Raw genomic sequence first — 8,248 nt, forward strand, 5'->3', positions numbered from 1 at the left:
GCATAAAATATGTTATTAATATCATCATCAAATATCATCACGTCATCATTATCTCATTATGTCTTGTGGATCACTCTGTGTGGACAAAAAGTCATATGACTGCTAAAATGACCCTTTTTGAGTGAACACAGATCCTGAAACAGAATGCCCACTTAACAGATGGCAACACTTTACCTTTTTCAGTATTAAATTAAGCACAATTTGCAGTAAACTGTGTATGGGAAATCTTGGGAAATCATATTAACATGATTCATTTAAATGCTCCATAAAGTTTGCATTTTGAATGGGAAACCCCTACAAAGGCTTAGGTTAAACACACACACACACACACACACACACACACACACACACACACACACACACACACACACACACACACACACACCGCCCCCCATTTTCATTAATACCCTTACTCACAGAGTGACCTTAAATATTCATATTAGAACAGAGGTTATTTGTAAACCACTACAGAACCAATGAGAATTCTGATTTAAAGGTGATGTCTAAAAGTAAAAGTCAACTAATACAGTATAGGAACAACTACACTACAGATGAAGGCAACTATCACCAACACATATCCCTTAAAAGTGATCTTCGGCTGGAGGAGTTTCACATTCAAAATCAAAGGAAGGACATAATTAATATTCTCATCACTCAGAGGAAGTTTGCCAAGTTGCAGAGCATCAAAGAAGAATCAATCTGAGGCTCCACTGTACGCATGCTTGTTCCAGGGCTCAGCTCCAATGTAATAAAATGGAGGAGGTATTTATCACCCAGGTCCTAACTGTATATCCTCTACAGCCAATGATGCTCAACTGTGTATTTCTCCAACTTTTACTGCCTCTCACACATACAAATAACATTTTCATCTCACACAGAAGGGCACCAAATCCCTCCCTAACAATCAAAGTTGAATCATGTAGTATAGGCAGAGAGCATTTCTCTTTCTAATTAAATTTTAATTTTTGTTCTTATAAAACACTCTGAGGCCCACATGCAAATAACAGATACAGGTTCTGTGTTTTTCATTAGTTTTCCTCCTGCTCATGAATACTCAACACTAGGGATGGGTACCGGTATCGGTTCTGACATAAACGGTAGTAACCAGACCAAAAAGCAGCGCACATTTCGGTGCTTTTTTTTTCCTGAGATGTCATACACTTTGGATTCTAGCCAATCATTTTACCTTTGCAAGCGTAGTAGGCGGGTCCAGGTACGTGCGTTCTTTTAGAGCAGAGCTACAGATTAAAAATGCCCAAGGCGCAGTGGTCAAAAGTCTGGCTGTACTTCACAGCAAAATATGCAAACTCAGCAGCCTGCAACAAGTGCTTTAAGGTGATACTGTGTAAATAAGGTAACACCTCGAATCTGATGAAACACCTGGCGATGTATAGCATTTTGTTAAAAGCCGAGAAATGCACCGTATTTGATAGCTTGCTGCAAGACCTCACACCATGCACATCTACTGCGGGTGTGGTGCCTGTTATCGGACCCGGAGTTAGCAACATCCCCCAATAACCCGAAGAGGAGAATCCTGGCCCCTAGCCCTGCCAGTGTAGCAGAAATGATGACGGATGATGATGGCAGCAGCAGCCGTTCTTCTCTGCGTGAGTAGCTTAATGTTGTTCGTGTGTAATTTGCGTTGAGTAGGTTAACCACGTTATTAGGGGCAATCGTGGCTCAAGGGTTGCCGGTTCAAGCCCTGGCTCCGACAGTCTCGATCGTTGTGTCCTTGGGCAAGACACTTGACCCGTTGCCTACTGGTGGTGGTCAGCGGGCCCGGTGGCGCCAGTGTCCGGCAGCCTCGCCTCTGTCAGTGCGCCCCAGGGTGGCTGTGGCTACAATGTAACTTGCCATCACCAGTGTGCGAATGTGTGTGTGAATGGGTGCATGACTGGATGTGTAAAGCACTTTGGGGTCCTTAGGGACTAGTAAAGCGCTATACAAATACAGGCCATTTATTACATTAATGCATGTAAGGTGAACTAGCAAACACCATCGTAGTTACATGCGGCAGTCTTCTTGTTTGATGGCAGATACTCCCTTCACCCTGGCCAAAAAGGCTAAAATGACCAAAGAAAAAGTGGAAAACAGCTAAACATGAGAGGTTTTTGGACAAAGTTTGTGTTTTTTCCATTGTTTAAGCACTGCTTCCAGCCAAGAGTGATACCATATATCCCCATGTTCGAACATAAAAGTCCATAAGTGCACATAGCACAGGACACTCTAGGCTGCAGGTCGATGATTGATTTGGTAATTGTATCACCAGACCTGCAGCTATATGTTCTGGACACTCAGGTAAAGAGAGGGGCTGAGCTGTCAACTGATCACCATCTGATGGTGAGTTGGATCAGGTGGCAGGAGAGGATGCTGGACAGACCTGATGCGCCTAAACATATAGTGAGGGTGGGCTAGGAACACCTGGCGAGATCTTCGATGTACACCTCTGGCAGAGCTTCAACAACATTCCAAGGGAGACTGGGGACATTGAGTCTGAATGGACCATGTTCGGCACCTCCATTCCCGAAACGGCTGCACTGAGCTGTGACCGCAAGGTGATTGGTGCCTGTCATGGTGCTAACCTCCAAACCAAATAGTGGACACCAGAGGTGAAGGAAGCCACCAGAGGTGAAGGAAGCCACCAGTGCTGAAGAAGTCCTATTGGACTTGGTTAGCCAGTGGGACTTTGGAGGTAGCTGATAGGTACTGACAGGCGAAGTGGAACACAGCTCGGGCAGTGGCTGAAACAAAAACTCGAGTGTGGGAGGAGTTCAGAGAGGCCATGGAAAAAGACTTTCGGACTGCCTCAAAGAGATTCTGGCAAACCGTCAGGCAACACAGAAGGGAAGTGAAAATAAAATAAACAATGAAAACAAAGGTCAATCAAATGGACCCACACAGCAAGGCCGGGATGGTCCATTTAGTAAAATAAACAAAAACAAAAAAATTTGGGGGACAAGGGGGACCACTCGCCTATTTCCGGGGGTGAGGTCACTAAGGCAATTAAACAACTCCTTGGATGAGGTCCGCCCTGAATTCCTGAAGTTCTCTGGATGTTGTAGGGCTGCCTTGGTTGACACGCCTTTACAATGTTGCATGGAGATCAGGGGCGGTACCTCTGGACTGGCAGAATTATAAGAAGGGGAACCAGAGGGTGTGTTCCAACTATAGGGGGATCACACTCCTCAGCTTCTTTGTGAAAGTCTATGTCAGGGTGCTGGAAAGGAGGGTCTGTCCGTCGAACCTCGGATACAGGAGGAACAATGCGGTTTTCGTCCTGGTCGTAGAATACTGGACGAGCTCGTTATCCTCTCAAGAATACTTGAGGGTGCATGGGAGTTTGCCCAACCAGTCTACATGTGCTTTGAGGAATTGTGGATGTGATGGGTTGTTACCAATATCCGGTGAGAATTTCATGTCAGTAGCACCTTTATAAATATATTTATTTAGAAAATAGGTCATGTGTCCAATGCTCATTGTTATCTGGTGTTATCTGGAGGTTTATTTAAAATATCACTTATTAAATATGAACTAAATATTCCCTAAATTCCATTGACTCTAGTATTAAGCCATTGGGCCATTCTGTCTCAGGTCTGATTGTGGCTTTTGTGGCTAGTATAACTATGAATATGTGTGCCAGATTATATATTTTTTAAATTACATTGCCCTGGTTTTTCTACAAACTAAGGCTTGCACCATGGCACTAGAGTTTGGCAACCTCAGTATGTGGGATAAAGACAAGATGATGAGAAAATAGGACAAAATTTAGAATTTAACTTTACAAAACAAGAGAGTGAGATTAATAGTGTTTATATGAAAAATATTTGTATCTCCACATGGAATAATTGATTGTGCCTAAAATGTCAAATTATAGTTATAATACATCCAAAATAGTGCATCCTTGCTGTTTAATGCGACTTTTTAATTTTAGACTCAATCTTGCGTTATCCATTTTTATTCTTTAACAAGAATAACAGTTTCCGTGTCTGTAAAAGTTCTATCATTGACATCTTAATGCAATGCTAACATTCATGTAGAAACCACAGCATCTGGGTAACTATTTATATGTACAGTTTAAGATCAATGGTTCCAAAAGTAACAACTAATGGAAAGCAAAACATATTTTAAAAGCTTTTTAAGAGCCTTGTATGCTCTCATAATTGTGTGTCATGAACCTTGGCAGTCAGAGGACCATATTATTGCTTTCAAAGTATGACAAAATATTAACTGGGGAGAGTGTCATGGTCTACAGTGGGTGGCTGGAGTTTCCATTAGGCTCCTGAACTGACCTGGGATCCGCCCCTGGGCAGGGCCAACTCCAGCTCCTGCACACCTGGAGCCTATTGCAGGCTATCAAGCCAGAGGGATTTAAACCACACATCGATGTTCACTCACTGCCAGTTCGTCATCAACCCATGTTGGTAACAGGTCTTGTGTTTCAAATTCTCGCTGTGATTCATCTTACTAACAAAGACTCTTTTGTGCTACAGTTGCTGTACCCACCCTGGCTCACTCCACCTCCGGACTCGGAATACCTAGTGATCATTTTGGAAATCCCTCTGTGCCTCACCTGCCTGCCCTCCTGCCATCACCCTCCATCTGGAGCCCCGGATCTCAGGTCAGCCTTTCCACGCCACTCAGCCTCCCCTGGATCTTCATCATCCCCCTCTCAAACACTCCAGGTCCCTAACTGCAAGTAAGAATTGCTGCTCTTATACTGGCCACTTCTGAGCTGCCTTCACTACCTGCCTAACTCCTATATCCTCTCCCCTCAGTGTGACTGTTCCCCACTCAGCTCCGTTCCACTTCTCAGGCCTCGTTCCCTCGCCCTAGCCACGTTCCCCTGGGCACGCCACACCAAGGCTCCACGTCTCGTCATTTTCTGTCTTTGCCACGTTTCCCTTTTTTTGTTCCCCTTGCACTTAACCGTAATAAACTATTAAATCATCTACTGCCTCCGCTCTGGGTTTCTGCACCTGAGTCCTATTCAGTACCGGCCATCCGTCGCCGTGACAGAGAGAGAAGCAGCTGTACTCACGCAGAAAGAAAAGGCTGCTAACACATGGGCAAAGCACATTTCCCATAACTTGAGAAGTGAGAGTGAAAAAGACAAAGTGGGTGACAGTGGGAAGAGAGACTGATCAATACACTTTTAGGTAATCGATCATCATGCTCCCCATCAATCACTAGATGAGCAACTTAACCCAAAGCAAATGACAGCAAGCATTAACTCAAGAGAGCTGTAATCTGTGACCCCTGTGATGACTCCTTCTGGACCAGATACTCTAACCTCCATCCACTCAAACATTTGGCTGACGATTCAATGATACTTTCAGTGGGAAGAGTGTCAAAAACAAAATCAACCATCTGCCAAATGCTGGTAAATTTCAGCGACAAACACTTATGTCCTTGATGTTTTTAATTAAACTGCTATAGGCAGATAAGTTACCTTAAAAAACATAGGGAGAACACTTGGATTATGGATGGCCTTTTCAAAATTGTTATGAACCTTTGGGTTTGTGTTATCTTGGATATGGGTTTTGCAGTGTTGCATCAAGCCTTCCTCATCAAGTACTGATAATACTTGATTATATGCAGGCTGGCAGAGTGTGTCACACACAGAAGCAACCACTGTTTTGCAAAGGGAGAGGCGGAGGAAGCTGCAGCCGGTTCTTCAATTTTCTAAGGAGGATAACAAGCTTTGTGTGGAATGCCAACTGTTCTGTTTTCAATTTCAGTACAGCTGGGAAACTGCAAATTTAAAACATTTTTAAGACACATTTAATATTGCACTGTTTCAATGCCACATTTGACTGACCATTATGAATAGCACAATGAGTCATCAAGCCATTACTATAAGCCATGAAGTCTGCTTGGCCATGCTCTGGAGAATTCAAAACTGGTTATGATGCAAAATAAAGTTGGGAGAGGAGACAATGAAGAAGTCATCTGAAGTGCTGACATATCAAAAAACCCAAAGGAGCACCCATAATTAGCTTGAGGACATGCTCTAAAAGCATTGTAATTAAATCAAATCAGAATACACACAGGGTTCTACAATCTTCAAAGGAATAAAGGGAGAGGCTGTATAATCACACTCACACACAATATTTATATGCATACACATTTGTACCACCACCTCTTTGTCCCACTCTTAAAAGCCCTTAGACTGCATGGACCAGTGCCTGAAAATCCATAAAGCTGGTTGATGTCAAATGGTTGGATACTTTCCTTCCAGAGTCATTGGCTGAAACTAGTTTTGTGGCCTCTCTTGGAAAAATGACAAAGCAGTGGGTGCTTCCAATTACTCAGAATTTCAAGTCGGTAGTTCCCAAAAATAAAACGTAGTATTTCATTTCCAACCAGACCTCCAACTAAACAACGACAGGGGTTGTTTGTTTCTACCATACGAAACAACCCATGCAAGTATTGCTAAAACAATTTATGAGTGCTTCCACTCAAATTATGCTTAACAAGGTAGATGAAACTGCTATTAGAAAGTAGGACAAACTCTCTTCTTTAGCAGTGTTGGATATAATGCTTAAAAATCCATCATAAAATTTTATTTATGACCCTTCTTGAAAACTGACACAAAAATGGTGTGCCATATGGGTAGTGATGTTAAAAGGCAATAGGTTATATAGCAATCTGAAACTGTCTTGCTGGTGCTGTTTTGATAACGTCATAATCAATGTTGCCGCAAGAACAACACGAACTAGCAAATAACACTTTTTTGATCAAATCAGTTACATTATTTTCTTCAGTAACTCATTACAATTACTCTTCCTTTTATATTTGATGAAATCATTTCATTGTGTGTAACTACTTACTTCCCCAGCACTGTATACTGTAGCCTCACACATAGTTGTTAGTTTAGAAAATGTAGCACAGATGTGGCAATCCAATCTTCTTTGAAGCAGGCAAATGCAACTTGTTTAAAAATCATGTGTTAAAATGTACTGGGGTTTTCTCTTTTCCTGTACAGTAAAGAGAAGCCTGGATTGCATTATTTCATAAATTACTTTCTAACAAAATACATATGAGTAAATCAATTGCATTATGTGACTCCAGCCCAAATTTCACCATCCACATGTATTACAGGCCCTTAGCAACAACCAGAGTACTGATGCACATAGTTACTGCTGCAGATACACTAAGAAAAGGGTTGAATTGGGAATTGTCAGAACCGATTTTTGCTCACTGGGCACATCTTCTTACATCAATCAGCGCCCCTCTTCCCCTCTTTGGCTCTCATCCTCTCGCCTTTTTTCTTCCTCTTTCCCCCTATTGGAATAGGCTTCCCTTTGCCCTCAAGAAGTCATACAAAACAACTCCACACAAACAAATATACAAATGTACACAAGCTCACAAAATAGAACCCTAAAGTGTGGCTTTCCCATTGCCCCTGCACACACGAAGTAGCATGTCAGCTCTGATTATCAGTACTGTGTATTGCTTGCTGCAGGAGCTTCTATTTTAAATCTGTTTTTCCTCTTTGCAAGCGGGCAAAAAAATGCAGGCCTTGCTTACACTTGTCTTTTCAATATTTTCCGCTGAAATCTGATCATAAAAGATGTGATGCTATTTGAAATGCACTGCTGTTCCCCACATGAGGCCTGAAAATGTCTACGGGGTGTGCACTGCTATTTGTATTGTGAATTCACCTTAAAGACTCACTATTTGTCACAGATGTGACGCAAAACATAACCTTTTTGCCTAAATGGATGATTCCAGTTCATTGGACGATTTTCACAAATCATATTGCTTTTAACACTAAACAACTCAAAGAAGTTCATTATTGTTGTTGAAGTCGTGAAGGGTCTAATATATCTATATATCTATATATATATATACACTTAATTTCTCCCTAACACATCACATGTGCTAGGGATAGTGCTTTGAGCCAGGTATAGTACATGTCACAGTGCAGAAAAAGAGGAAGATTAAAAAAGAAAGTAAGATATACAGGGAGAGAGAAAGCTGTGTGATTCATGGGGACTTTTACTGCTTCAGAAAGGTGTCACCTTCCATCACAATTCAGCATCAGTTTGGTGTACCACATACAGTACCAGGTAATACTACCTGCTTCTTGCTTTATCTAACCTTCTTCCTCTTCCACTATCACATTTGTTATTTCTCTTCCTCTAAAAAATGTAAACACTAACATGCGAAAACAGAAAAGTCCTTAAGCAAGTCAGATTCAAATTCTGAGGCCTAAGAAGAGATCTCTCAGAACATCCATGTTTTT

The 8,248-nt window shown here is 42.0% G+C and overlaps 1 long non-coding RNA gene across 1 annotated transcript; it reads left to right on the plus strand.

Moving 5' to 3' along the window:
* Positions 1 to 4,260: 4,260 nt before the first annotated feature.
* On the plus strand, positions 4,261 to 4,943 carry LOC112434995 (uncharacterized). Its single transcript, XR_003024360.2, has 3 exons — positions 4,261 to 4,417; positions 4,491 to 4,696; positions 4,776 to 4,943. It is a non-coding gene; the product is annotated as an uncharacterized LOC112434995 (long non-coding RNA).
* The last annotated feature ends 3,305 nt before the right edge of the window (positions 4,944 to 8,248 follow it).

This window comes from Maylandia zebra, linkage group LG1, assembly GCF_041146795.1.
Source record: "Maylandia zebra isolate NMK-2024a linkage group LG1, Mzebra_GT3a, whole genome shotgun sequence".
In the NCBI taxonomy this organism is placed as follows: domain Eukaryota; kingdom Metazoa; phylum Chordata; class Actinopteri; order Cichliformes; family Cichlidae; genus Maylandia; species Maylandia zebra.